Genomic DNA, 14,311 nt, shown 5'->3' on the forward strand with positions numbered 1-14,311 from the left:
AGTTTTTTCTTCTTCAGTGTAAGTGTAGGTACCTACATGTTTCCTTTTAACAATTATTTAGCTGCATCCCATAAGTTTGATATATTTAATTTGTTCTCATTTTTCTCTAGTTATTTTCTAAAATTTATTTTTTCCTGAATTCTATTGTAAGTTATTTGACCCATTTGTTAAAAGTGATTTGTTTTGTCTTTACATAGTGTTTAAGATTTTTTCCAGATTTATCTCCATACTAATTTTAGTTTTATTCTATTGTGTTCAGAAAAGCAGCATTGTATAAATTAAGCTTCTTAAATTTCTCAAGACTTATTATTTGGCTTGACATATGGCCAATCCTAAACAATATTCCATATCTACTTTAGAAAAAACATACATATTCTGCTGTGATTTGGTGGAGTGTTCTGTATATGTCTATTAGGTTGAATTGCTTAATTGTATTGTTCTTATCCTCCATTTTTTTATTGTTCTCCTGTCTGTCCTTTCTGTTATTGAATGTGGGGTGTTGATGTTGTTAGCTTTTATTTTAGAGTTGCCCATTTCCCTTTTGTTCTATCAATATGTACTTATATTTCAGATCTCTGCATATTGGTGCATATGTGTTAAAGTGGTTACTGCCTATGTTTTCCTCTAGGACTTAGTTTCCTGTCTCACATTTGGGTCTTTCATCCATTTTGAATTTATTTTTATGTATGGTGTAAGAAAGCAGTCCAGTTTCATTCTTTTGCAGGCTGCCCTCCAGTTTTCCCAACACCATTGTTGAGGAAGCTGTCTTTTTTTTTTCCCCACTGAATGTTCTTTCCTGCTTTGTTGAAGATTAATTGATGATATAGTTGTGGATTGATTTCTGGGTTTTCTATTCTCTTCTATTGATCTGTCTATTTTTGTGCCAGTACCATTCTGTTTTGATCACTACATTTTTGTAATATAATTTGAAGTCCAGAATTGTGATACCTCCAGCTTTTCTTTTCTTTTTCAAGGTTTCTTTGGCTATTCAGGGTCTTTTGTTTTTCCATACAAATTTTGGTAGTGTTTTTACCAGCTCTGTGAAAAATTCTAGTCGTATTTGGTAGGGATTGCATTAAATGTGTAGATTTCTTTGGATACCATAGACATTTTAACAATGTTTGTTCTTCCAATCCATGAGCATGGAATGTTGTTTCCATTTCTTTGTGTCCTCTTAAATTTCTTTCATCAGTGTTTTATAGTTTTCAGAGTACAGATCTTTTATCTCTTTGGTTAGATTTATTTCTAGGTATCTGATGGTTTTTGGTGCAATTGTCAATGGATCAATTCCTTTATTTATTTTTTTTCTGCTTCCTTATTGGTGTATAGAAATGCAACAAATTTCTGTACATTGATTTTATATCCTGCAACTTTGCTGAATCCATGCATTTGTTCTCACAATTTTTTGGTGGAGTCTTTCAGGTTTTTTACACAAAGTATCATGCTGAAACTGGGTCACGTGCCTGAGATAAAAACAGTCACAGGCTGGGTGATTACAGAGTTTGGACGGAAACCAGGGAGACTAGAGTGATTGACTGCTTTTGTGTGGGGGCTCACTGAAGACTGGGGGGCATGAACTTTCAGCTCCTGGGTTAGAGATTGGGGCATTACCATTTTCACCCTCCATCAGTGCTGAAAACCTTCAGGGAACAAAACAGCACCACAGTGAAATCCTGAGTCACTTACACTGAGCACAGCCCCCTGGCAAGGGGGGTGCAATTTCACCAGGGCAAGGACCCCTGAGAATCAGTGCAACAGGTCCCTCGCCCAGAAGACTAGCAAGAACAACTGGCTAATACCAAGTTTACTGATCATAGAGAACTGCAAAACTTCAGCTCTTAGGGAAACAGAATATAACGTTCATAGGCTTTTTTTTATTATTATTTTTAGTTTTTCAGTTTCAGTTTTTTCTTCAGTTACTTTCTTATTATATCAATTCTTTCTTTTTAAATTCTTTTTAAACTTATATTCTTATATTAATTTTTCCAAAAATTAATGTACATTAAGTTTTGGTTTCCTTTCATTGCATTTTAATTTATTTTTGTAAATATGTAAGTTTTTCTTCCTTTCCTATTGAAATCTAGTTTCTTTGAACAAACAGACCAAAATACACCCAGGATCTAGTTTATTGTTTTGTTCTGTTTTACTTCTTTTTTGTTTTCTCTTATTTTGTGTTGTTTCTGTATTATTCTGATTTGTTTTGTTCATATTTTTCTGGTGTTGTTGTTGTTATTTTTGTCTTTTCTCTTTCTTTCATTTATTAATGTCTGGACATAATGAGGAGACAAAGAAACTCACCCAAAAAGAAAGAACAGGAGACAGTACTCACATAGGGATTTAGTCAATATGGATATAAGTAATATGTCAGGACTAGAATTCAAAACAATGATTATAAAAATACTACCTGAGTTTGAAAAAATCATAGAAGACAGTAGAGAATCCTTTACAGTAGAATAAAAGAAATAAAATCTAATCAAGCCAAAATTAAAAATAATATTAGTGAGATGTAGTCAAAAATGGAGGTTCTAACTGCTAGGATAAAAGAGGCAGAAGAAATGTCAGTGATATAATGACAAAAAGATGGACTGTTTAACTACTGGATCATTAAGGGAGAATTGGAAAAATCAGGAATACTATAAAGCAAAATAGTAATAGAATAATAGGAGTCCCAGAAAAGGAGGGAGAGCAGAAGGTTTATTTGAACAAATTACAGCTGAGAATTTCCCTAATCTGGAGAAGGAAACAGGCATTCAAGTCCAGGAGGCACAGAGAACCCCCATCAAAATCAACAAAATTAGGTCAACACCTCCACATGTAGTGAAGCTTGCAAATTTCAGAGAAAACACTGAAAGCAGCTCAGGATGAGAAGTCCTTAACCTACAAAGGTAGAAACATAATGCTGGAAGCAGAGCTGCCCACAGAGACCTGTCAGGACAGAAAGGACTGGCATATTTTCAAAATGCTAAATGGGAAAAATATTCAGCCAAGAATGCTTTATACATCAATGCTGTCATTCAGAATAGAAGGAGAGATAAAGAGTTTCCAGGACAAACAAGAACTAAAGGAATTTGTGAACACTGAACCAGCCATGCAAGAAATATTAAAGGGGATCCTTTGCGTGAAGAGAGAGTCCAAAAGTAACAAAAAAGGAACAGAAACAATCTATAGAAACTTTACAGGTAATACAATGGCACAAAATTCATATCTTTCAATGGTTACTCTGAATGTAAATGGATGGAATGATTCAATCAAAAGACACAGGGTATGAGAGTGGATAAAAAAACAAGACCCATAAATATACTGTCTACAGTAGACTCATTTTAGACACAAACACACCACCAGATTGAAAATGAGGGGGTGAAGAACCTCTTATCACACTAAAGGACATCAAAGAAAAGCTGGAGTAGCAATCTTTATATCAGACAAATTATTAAAACAAAGACTCTAATAAGAGATGAAGAAGCACACTATAACATAATAAAAGGGTCTATCCAAAAAATAAGATCTAACAATTGTAAATATTTATGACCCTAACATGGGAGCAGTCAATTATATGAACCAATTAATAACAAAATTAAAAGAACACATTGATAATAATATAAAAAAAAAACAGTAGAGGACTGTAACACACCACTCACAGCACTGGGCAGATCATTTAAGCAGAAGATCAATAGGAAATGAAGGCCCTGAATGACACACTGGCCCAGATGGACTTCACAGATATATTCAGAGCATTTCATCCTAAAGCAACAGAATACACAGTCTTCTCTAGTGGATAAGGAACTTTCTCCAGAATAGATCACATCCTGGGTCACAAATCAGGTCTCATCTGTTACCAAAAGGTTGGGATTATTCTCTGCATATTTTCAGACCAGAATGTTTAAAACTTGAACTCAGTCACAAGAGAAAATCTGTAAGGAACACAAAATACATTAAAGTTAAAAAGAAGCCTACTAAAGAATGAATGGGTCAACTGGGAAGTTAAAGAAGAATTTTAAAAACTATATGAGAACAAATGAAAATGAAAACTCGACAGTTCAGAACCTTTGGAATGAAGCAAAGGTTGTCTTAAGAGGGAAGTATATAGCAATACAGGCCTTTATCAAGAAACAGGAAAAGTCTCAAATACGCAATCTAACTTTACAACTAAAGGAACTGTAAAAAGAACAGCACATAAAGCCTAAATCCAGGAAGAGAAGAGGAATAATAAAATTAGAGCAGAAATCAATGATATAGAAAGCGAATGAATAGTAGAACAGAGCAATGAAACTAGGAGCTGGTTCTTTGAAAAAAATTAAGATCAATAACCCCCTAGCTAGACTTATAAAAAGAAAAGAGAAAGGAATCAAATTAATGAAATCATAAATGAAAGAGGAGAGATCACGACCATCACCAAAGAAACTCAAACAATTATAAGAGAATATTATGAGCAATTATATGCCAACAAATTAGGAATCTGGAAGAAATAGATGCATTCCTAGAAACCTATAAACTACCCAAACTGAAACAGGAAGAACTAGAAAACCTGAACAGATCCATATCCAGCAAGGAAATTGAAGCAGAAATCAAAATTCTCCCAACAAACAAGAGTCCAGAGTCAGATGCTCCTCCAGCAAAATTCTACAAATCATTTAAAGAATTGATGCCTATTCTTCTGAAGCTGTTCCAAAAAATAGAAATGGAGGGAAAGCTTCCAAACTCATTCTATGATTCCAGCATTACCTCGATACCAAAACCAGACAAAGACCATATCAAAAAGAATTACAAACCAATATCCTTGATGACATGGATGCAAAAATTCTCACCATGATACTAGCCAATAAGATCCAATGGTACATTAAAATTATTATTCACCATGACCAAGTGGGATTTATTCCTGTGCTGCAATGGTTGTTCAAAATCTACAAATCAATTAATGTGTATACCACATTAATAAAAGAAAGGACAAGAACCATATGATCCTCTAATTGATGCAGAAAAAGACATTTGTCTAAATACAGCATCTTTCTTGATAAAAACTCTCTGCAGTGTAGGGATAGAGGAAAAATACCTTAATATCATAAAAGCCATATATGAAAGCCCCAAAAAGAATATTCTTTTTTTTTTTTTAATAAGCAGAGGGAGCAGCAGGCAGAGGGAGAAGCAGGCTCCCTGCTGAGGAAGGAGCCGCAATCACTTTGACCTCGGCTACAACAAATTCTTGCTAGACACCTCTTCAAAGGCAAGAAAAACAAATTAAAAATGAACTATTAGGACTTCATCAAGATAAAAAGCTTTTGCACAGCACAGGAAACAGTCAACAAAATTGAAAGTCAACCTACAGAATGGGAGAAGATATTTGCAAATGTCTTATCAGATAAAGGGCTAGTATCCAAAATCTTTAAAGAACTTATCAAATTCAACACCCAAAAACCAAGAAATCCAGTCAAGAAATGCACAGAATTTATAAACAGACATTGCTCCAAAGAAGGCATACAAATCGCCAACAAACACATCAAAAAATCCTCAACATCACTCAGCATCAGTGAAATACAAATCAAAACCACAATGAGATACCACCTCACACCAGTAAGAATAGCTAAAATGAATAACTCAGGAAACAACAGATGTTGGTGAAGATGTGGAGAAAGGAGAACACTCTTACACTGTTGGTGGGAATGCAAACTGATACAGCCACTCTGGAAAACAGTATGGAGGTTCCTCAAAAAGTTAAAATATAGAGAGACACTACAACCCAGGATTTGCATTACTAGGTATTTATCCAAAGTATACAAACATAGTAATTGAAGGTGTACATGCACCCCAATATTTATAGCAGCAATGCTCACCATAACCAAAATAGGGAAAGAGCCCAGATGTCCATCAACAGGTGAATGGATAATGAAGATGTGGTGTGTATATAAATAAATAAATAAATAAATAAATAAATAAATAAATAAATAATGGACTATTATTCAGCCATCAAAAAGAGTGAAGTCTTGCCATTTGCAATGACGTGGATGGAACTAGAAGGTATTATGCTAAGTGAAATAAGTCAGAGAAAGACAAATATCGTGATTTCACTCATATGTGGAATTTAAGAAACAAAACAGATGAACATAAGGGAAGGAAAGGAAAAATAAAATATGAAATCAGAGAGGGAGACAAACCATAAGTCTCTCAACTCTAGGAAACAAATTGAAGGGTCCTGGAGGGTAGGTGGGTGGGTGGGATGTAGTAACTGGTGGTGGGCATTAAGGAGGGCATTTGATGTAATGAGCATTGGGTATTATTTGTAAATGATGAATCACTAAACTCTACTTCTGAAACTAATAATACACTGTATGTTAATTGATTTTAAATTTTTTTTAAATGTAGTAAATGGGATTATTTTCTTGACTTCTCATTCTGCTGCTTCATTATTAGTAAATAGAAATGCAACAGATTTTTGCTCATTGATTTTTTTTATCCTGCAGTGTTTCTGAATTCATTTATTTTAGTAGTTTTTTTTATGTAATCTTTTCTTTTTTTTTAAAAAAGATTTTTTATTTATTTATTTGACAGAGAGAGACATAGCGAGAGAGGGAACACAAGCAGGGGGAGTGGGAGAGGGAGAAGCAGGCTCCCCGTGGAGCAGGGAGACCCATGCAGGACTCGATCCCAGGACCCTGGGATCATGACCTGAGCTGAAGGCAGTCGCTTAACCAACTGAGCCACCCAGGCGCCCCCAACTGAGCCACCAGGCGCCCTCATGTAATCTTTTCATTTTCTATATATCTTACCGTGTTTTCTGCAGGTAGTGAAAGTTTTACTTCTTCCTTACCAAGTTGTTTGCCTTTTATTTCTTTTTGTTGTCTAACTGCTGTGGCTAGGACTTCCAGTATTATGTTGAATAAAAGTGCTGAGAGTGGACATCCTTGTTTTGTTCCTGAACTTAAGGGAAAAGCTCTCAATTTTTCCTCATTGAGTATGTTGTTCTCTTTGAGTTTTTCATATATGACCTTTACTATGTTGAATTATGTTCCCTCTAAACCTACTTTGTTGGGGCTTTAATCATGAATGGATGCTGTACTTTGTCAAATGTTTTTCTGCCTCTATTGAAATGATCATATGCTTGTTATCCTTTCTCTTATTGTTCTGATGTATCATCTTGTTTGATTTGTGAATATTGAATAAGTCCTGCATACCAGGAATAAATCCCAGTTGATCGTGGCGAGTGTTGTTTTTAATGTATTCATGGATTTGGTTTGCTAGTGTTTTTTTTTTTTTTTTTATGATTTGTGCATCTATGCACATCCAAGATATTGGCCTTCATTCCTCTTTTTCTGTGGTGTCTTTATCTGGTTTTTACTATCAGGGTGATATTGGCCTCATAGAATGAATTTGGAAATTTTCCCTTTCCTTCTATTTTTTGAAATTGTTTGAGAAGAATAGGTATTATCTTTTCTTTAAATGTTTGGTAGAATTCACCTGTGAACCTGTTTGGTCTTGGACTTTTTCTCGTTAGTAGCTTTTTGATTACTAACTCAATCTCCTTGATGGTAATTAGTCTATTCTAGTTTTCTATTCCTTCCTCCTTCAGTTTTGGTATGCAGTATGTTTGTAGGAATTTACCTATTTCTTCTATATTGTCTAATTTGTTGTCATATATTTTTTTCATACTATTCTCCTATACTTCTTTGTATTACTTTGATGTTTGTTGTTTCTCCTCTTTCATTTGTAATTTTATTTGAGTCCTTTTTAAATTTTTTTTAATGAGTCTGGGTAGAGTTTTATGAATTTTGTCTATATTTTCAAAGAACCAGATCCTGGTTTCATTGATCTCTTCTACTGGTTTTTATTTGTTTAGTTTTTATATAATTTATTTTTGTTCTAATCTTTATTTTTCCTTCCTTCTGCTGGTTTGGGTTTTGTTTGTTCTTCTTGTTTTAGCTCTTTTAGGTGTAAGGTTTGGTTGTTTATTCAAGATTTTTCTTGGCTCTTGAGGTAGTCCTGTATTCCTATAAACTTTCTTATTAGAACCACTTTTGCCCCATCCCAAAGATTTTGGACTACTGTGTTTTCATTTTCATTTGTTTCCATGTACTTTTTAATTTCTTCTTTGATTTCTTGCAGAACCCATTCATTGTTTAGTAGAATGGTATTTACCCCAGTGTTTTTTGTGGTCTTTCCAGATTTTTTCTTGTAACTGACTACTAGTTTCATCGTGATGTAGTCAAAAAAGAGGCATGTTATAACTTTGATCTTTTTGAATTTGTTGAGACTCATTTTGTGACTGAATATGTGATCTATTCTGGAGAATGTTTGGTGTGAACCTGAAATAATGTGTATTTTACTGTTTTAGGATTAAATGTTCTCTATATATTTGTTAAATCCATCTGGTCCAGTGTGTTATTTACAACCACTGTCTCCTTGTTGATTTATTGGTTGGATGATCTATCCATCAATGTAATTGGGGTGTTAAAATACCCTACTTTTATTGTATTACAATTGATTAGTTCCTTTATGTTTGTTATTATCTCTTACATATGAGTTCTCCCATGTTGGGAGCATAAATATTTACAATTATCATATCTTCTTGTTGTCCTTCTTTCTCTCTTGTTACTGTACTCTTTTTAAAAACTATTTTTTCTGATATAAGTATTGATACTTCTACTTTCTTTTGACATCCATTAAATGAGAAATATTTCTCCATCCCCTCACTTTGAATCTGCAGTTTTCTTTAGGTCTAAAATGGGACTCCTCTAAACAGCATATAGATGGGTCTTTTTGTTTATTCTGTCACCTATGTCTGTTGATAGGAATGTTTAGCCCATTTACATACATTTATTTATTTATTATAGGAAATGAGAGATAGTGAGAGAGTCAGGGGAGGGGCAGGGGTAGAGGGAGAGAAAGAATCTTAAGCAGGCTCCACACCCAGCATGAAGCCTGATATGGGGCTTGATCTCATGACCCTGAGATTACGACCTGAACCAAAACCAAGTGTCAGATGCTTAACCAGCTGAGCCACCCAGGCACCCCAGTCCATTTACTTTCAAAGTAATTATTGATAGGTATATATTTATTGCCATTTTATTACTTGTTTTATGGTTTTTTCTGTAGTTTTTCTCTGATCTTATCTTTCTCTCATGGTTTGCTCATTTACTTTAGCGATATATTTGGATTTATTTCCCTTTATTCTTTGAATATTTATTAGTGATTTTTGATTTGTGTTTATCGTTAGCCTTCTATATAATATCTTCTGCATGTAGCAGTCTATATTAAGTTGATGTTCATTTATGTTTGATCCCATTCTTTACTCCTCTCCTCCTCACCTTTTAGGTATATCATGTCATATTTTATATCCTTTTACTTTGTGAGTTTCTTTCTTGTTATTTTACAAAAAAAAATATTTTTACTGCTTTTGTGTTATTTACTCTTCATAATTTCCCTTGTGGCCTTTACTTTTCACTCAAAGTGTCCTTTAAATATTTCTTGAAGGGCTGGATCAGTGGTCATGAACTCCTTTAGTTTGTGTCTGAGAAACTCTTTATCTCTTTCTATTCTGAATGAGAGCCTTGCTGGAGGGAGCATTCTTGCTTGTAGATTTTTCCCATTCAGCACTTTGATATATCATACCACTCCCTTCTGGTCTGCAAATTTGCTGCTGAGAAAAAAAAAAAAAACAGAAAACAAAAAACAAAAAACAAACAAAAAAAACCACTGATAGCCTCATGGTTTTTCTCTAGCATGTGACTGTCTTCTTTCGTCTTGTGCTTTTATTTTGTTTTTCTTTATCACTACATTTTACATTTTAATTACAGTATGTCTGGATGTGGATATCTGCTTTTGTTGATTTTGTTGGGATTTCTTTGTGCCTCTTGGATCTGGATATCTGTTTCCTTCCCCAGATTAGGGAAGTTTTAAGCTACTATTTCCTCAAATAAATTTTATGACAACCTTTGTCTCTCTTCTCCTTCTAGGATCCCTAGAATGTGAATGTTAGTATGCCTGATAGAGTCACTGAGTTCCCTATGTCTATTCTCTTTATGTAGTATCTGTTGTCTCTCATCTATTCAACTTGATTACTTTCCATTAGTCTATCCTCCAGTATGCAGATATGTCCCTCTGCTTCCTGTAGCCTACTGATTACTCCATCTATTGTTTTAATTTCATTTATTTTTTTCTTCATCTTTGATAAGTTATTTTTTATCTCTTTGTTAAGAGTCTTACTGAAGTCTTCTACTCTTTTCTCCAGTCCAGTGAGTATCTTTGTGATCATTACTTTAAGTTCTCTATTAGGCATACTAGTTATTTCTTTTTTGCTTAGATTTCCTGCTATGATTTTGTCATGTTCTGTCATTTGGGACAAATTCCTCTGTTTTCTCATTTTTTTTTCTGTATCTCTGTGTCTGTTTCTGTATGTTAGAAGTGTCAGCTACATCCTCTGCTCTTGAAAGTGGTGGCTTTATGAAGAAGAGGTTCTGTAGTGCTTTGTAGTTCTGTGTGCCTTGTTCACCACAACCTGGTATTTCCAGGGAGTCTCTTATGTGTGTTGCTAGTGTGCTGCTATTGTGTCCGTGTAGCTCTCCCTTTCATTTTTTAAATGGTTAATGCATTTATTTTTTTTTATTATGTTCAACTAGCCACAGTATAGTACATCATTAGTTTTTGATATAATGTTCAATGATTCATTAGTTGTGTATAACACCCAGTGCTCATCACAACACAGTACAGACTTCTGCACTGACTCTCTATCTGTTGTAGACTGCACTTCCTCTCGTGGTGTTAATGAGTCCCCAGCAGGCTGGCTCTGAGAGGGAGTGACTACTGGACAGCTCCAGAGTCAGCCAGTAGGGTTAGCAATATTTACATTGAATCCCTAGTCCCAGGCTGGGTTCTCCTAAGCTCAGTGGTGGGCACAGGTACTGTGCCTGTTAGTGACAGTGGCAGTGGGCAAGGCACATGGCTGAGAGCGTTGAGGGAGTGGCCTGGGTGCTGTTCACAGCATTTGTGCATCCTGAGGCTAGGCAAGGAGTGCAGAGGTGGCTGGAGGGGTGTGGCAGCTGCGTGGGTTCAAGCAGCCTTAATAAAATTGCACTGAGACACTAGTCCTAACACTAATTTTCAAAGCTCAGTGGCAGCCTAGGGTGTGGTGCATAGCAACAGCAATGGCCGGGGCATGCAGTATCTGTGTGAGGAGCAGCTGGGTAAGGCATCTGTGTGCCCAGTGGCAAAGCACATCAAGTGGCATTTGTGTGCATGGTTGTTGGACACTGAGCGAGGCTACTGCATATGGGATGTCTATACATGAGGTTGACTGGGCAGGGTGTGCCACGGTGTTAGCAAAGTTTGTGCTGAGCCCACAGCAAAGGTCAGCAGGCTTGAGGTTGGGGAGTCTTCAGGAGAACTCATGGGGCATGCACTTCTAGCTGCTTCGTAGCAAGTGTCTGTGCAGTGTTGCCTCCTGCAGGTGCCTCAGTGTTTATGCTGAGGGGGGGAGGATTAATATGGTGCCCTCCAGCTCCTTTGTTCCCTGAGAAGTCCCCCAACATACTCCAAAATCAGTATAAACAGATCTCTTTGCTATTGTACAAGATGTGGCTTCTATGTTTCCTCTCCTCAGGCTGTTTTCTCTTTAAAGGCAGGGATCCTGTTATCACTGGCCCTCCAGACTTTCCCTCCCATCTCACCCAGTGCTGCATTGGCAGACTTTTACAGTTCCAGGCTCCAAGTCTCACTGGTTATGCAAACTCACAGAATTCAGCACACCTGGTTTTCAAGGCCAGAAGTTATGGAGATTCGTTTCTTTGTGTGGGCTCCCTGGTGCTTTCCCCTCTCAACAACTGCAGCTTCCTCCCTCCTGCAGTCAGCTCTAAACCACCATTTCTGCCTTTCCTAACTTCTCTGATGCAGCTTCTTTACATTTAGTTGTGAAGTTTCTTTTGCCAAATATCTTCAGATTGCTCTCTGGCTTAATGAACTGGATGTGAGTGATATCTAGTTGTAAAGTGGGATGGTGTGAGCTTAGGGTTCTCCTACTCTGCCATCTTGTACACCCCTCCCTAAATAAATTTTTTCATAATTCACATTCCATCCTGAAATATTTTGACCTCCTAATGTATTTTTTCTTTAATTTACTTGCATTAACATTTACAGTGTTGTACTATAAAGGTCCTTCGGTTTTGACCAATGCATATATCATATACCCACCATTACTGTACCATGAATATTAGTTTTGCTCTATTTGCTCTAAAACAAATTCTCTGTACTTCTCCTTCTCATACATTAACTCTTCCTTGAAACCCTGGCAACTACTTATCTGTTTTCTCTCCTTATATACTGTCTTTTCCAGAATATTATATAAATAGAATATAGACTGTAAATGAATATCATGGAGCATGTAGCATTTTCAGACTGTCTCTTATCACTTTGAAAAAAATGCATTTAAGATACATATACATTTTATGTGGATTGATAGTTTACTCTTCTTTATTTATTTAATTAATTTATTTTATTTTATTATGTTAAGTTAATCACCATACATTACATCATTAGTTTTTGATGTAGTGGGCCATGATTCATTGCATATACCACCCAGTGCTCAATTCAGTACATGCCCTCTTTAATACCCATCACCAGGCTAACCCATCCCCACACCCCCCTCCCCTCTAGAACCCTCAGTCTGTTTCTTAGAGTCCATAGTCTCTCATGGTTCATCTCCCCCTCCAATATCCCCCCTTTAATTTTTCCCTTCCTACTGTCTTCTTCTTCTTCTTCTTTTTTTTAACATATAATGTATTATTTCTTTCCGAGGTACAGGTCTGTGATTCAAAAGTCTTACACAATTCACAGCACTCACCATAGCACATACCCTCCCCAATGTCTATCACCCAGCCACCCCATCCCTCCCACCCACCACTACTCCAACAACCCTCAGTTTGTTTCCTAAGATTAAGAATTCCTCATATCAGTGAGGTCATATGATACATGTTTTTCTCTGATGGACTTATATCACTGATCATAATACCCTCCAGTTCCATCCACGTCATTGCAAATGGCAAGATTTCGTTCTTTTTGATGGCTGCATAATATTCCATTATATATATATACCACATTTTTTTTATCCATTCATTTGTCGAAGGACATCTTGGCTCTTTGCATAGTTTGGCTATTGTGGACATTGCTGCTATAAACATCAGGGTGCACGTACCCCTTCAGATCCCTACATTTGTATCTTTGGGGTAAATACCCAGTAGTGCAATTGCTGAGCTGAATGGTAGCTCTATTTTCAACTTTTTGAGGAACCTCCCTACTGTTTTCCAGAGTGGCTGCACCACCTTGCATTCCCACCAACAGTGTAGGAGGGTTCCCCTTTCTCTGCATCCCCACCAACATCTGTCATTTCCTGACTTGTTAATTTTAGCCATTCTGACTGGTGTGAGGTGATATCTCATTGAGGTTTTGATTTGGATTTCCCTGATGCCGAGCAATGTTGAGCACTTTTTCATGTGTCTGTTGGCCATTTGGATGTCTTCTTTGGAAAAATGTTCATGTCTTCTGCCCATTTCTTGATTGGATCATTTGTTCTTTGGTTGTTGAGTTACTCTTTTTTATTAATAAACAGTATTTCATTGTATGGATGTATCAGTTTGTTTATCAATTCACCCAATTGCTTCCTGTTTTGGTGACAATAAAGTTACTATTAACAGCAGCTTTTTGTGTTCAAGTTTCTGTGTAAACCTAAGTTTTCAATTCACTAGGGTAAATATGTAGAAGTGGGATTTGTGAGCCATATGGTAAGATTAGGTTTAACTTTATAAGAAACTATTATATTGCCTTCTAAAGTAGCTGTATAATTTATATTCCCACTAGCAACAAATTGAAATTTCTGTAAGTCCACATCCTTACCAACAATTGTTATTTTCAATTTTTTTTTTTATACAGTCTAACTGGTATGTAGTGGTATCTTACTGTTGTTTTTAGATTATTTCTAACTTTCCAACCTCCACAGTATAGAAATGTTGGAATGGATGTTGAGTGCCAATTCACTATATCTACAAGTCTTTCTAGTTGATTGGTGCTACTAAGAAAGCAAGTGGGAAAGGCATTTACCTCTGTTGACATTTTCTATAAAGCTGGTACTGATACTCATTCATGTATGTAGAGAAATATTGCTCAAATGAAAATCAAAGTTCAACTACCTCAGTGGAAAACCCAGGGGCAAAAATAATACCATTTGATCTAACTCAAAAAAGTAATTTTAAGCACCCACTATCCACAAGATGTTGAGTTAAGCAATGCAAAAATTTCAAGGATGACTATGAAACAATTCTGGCCTCTTAAGGAG

The sequence above is a fragment of the Neomonachus schauinslandi genome, chromosome X, assembly GCF_002201575.2.
Source record: "Neomonachus schauinslandi chromosome X, ASM220157v2, whole genome shotgun sequence".
Lineage (NCBI taxonomy): Eukaryota > Metazoa > Chordata > Mammalia > Carnivora > Phocidae > Neomonachus > Neomonachus schauinslandi.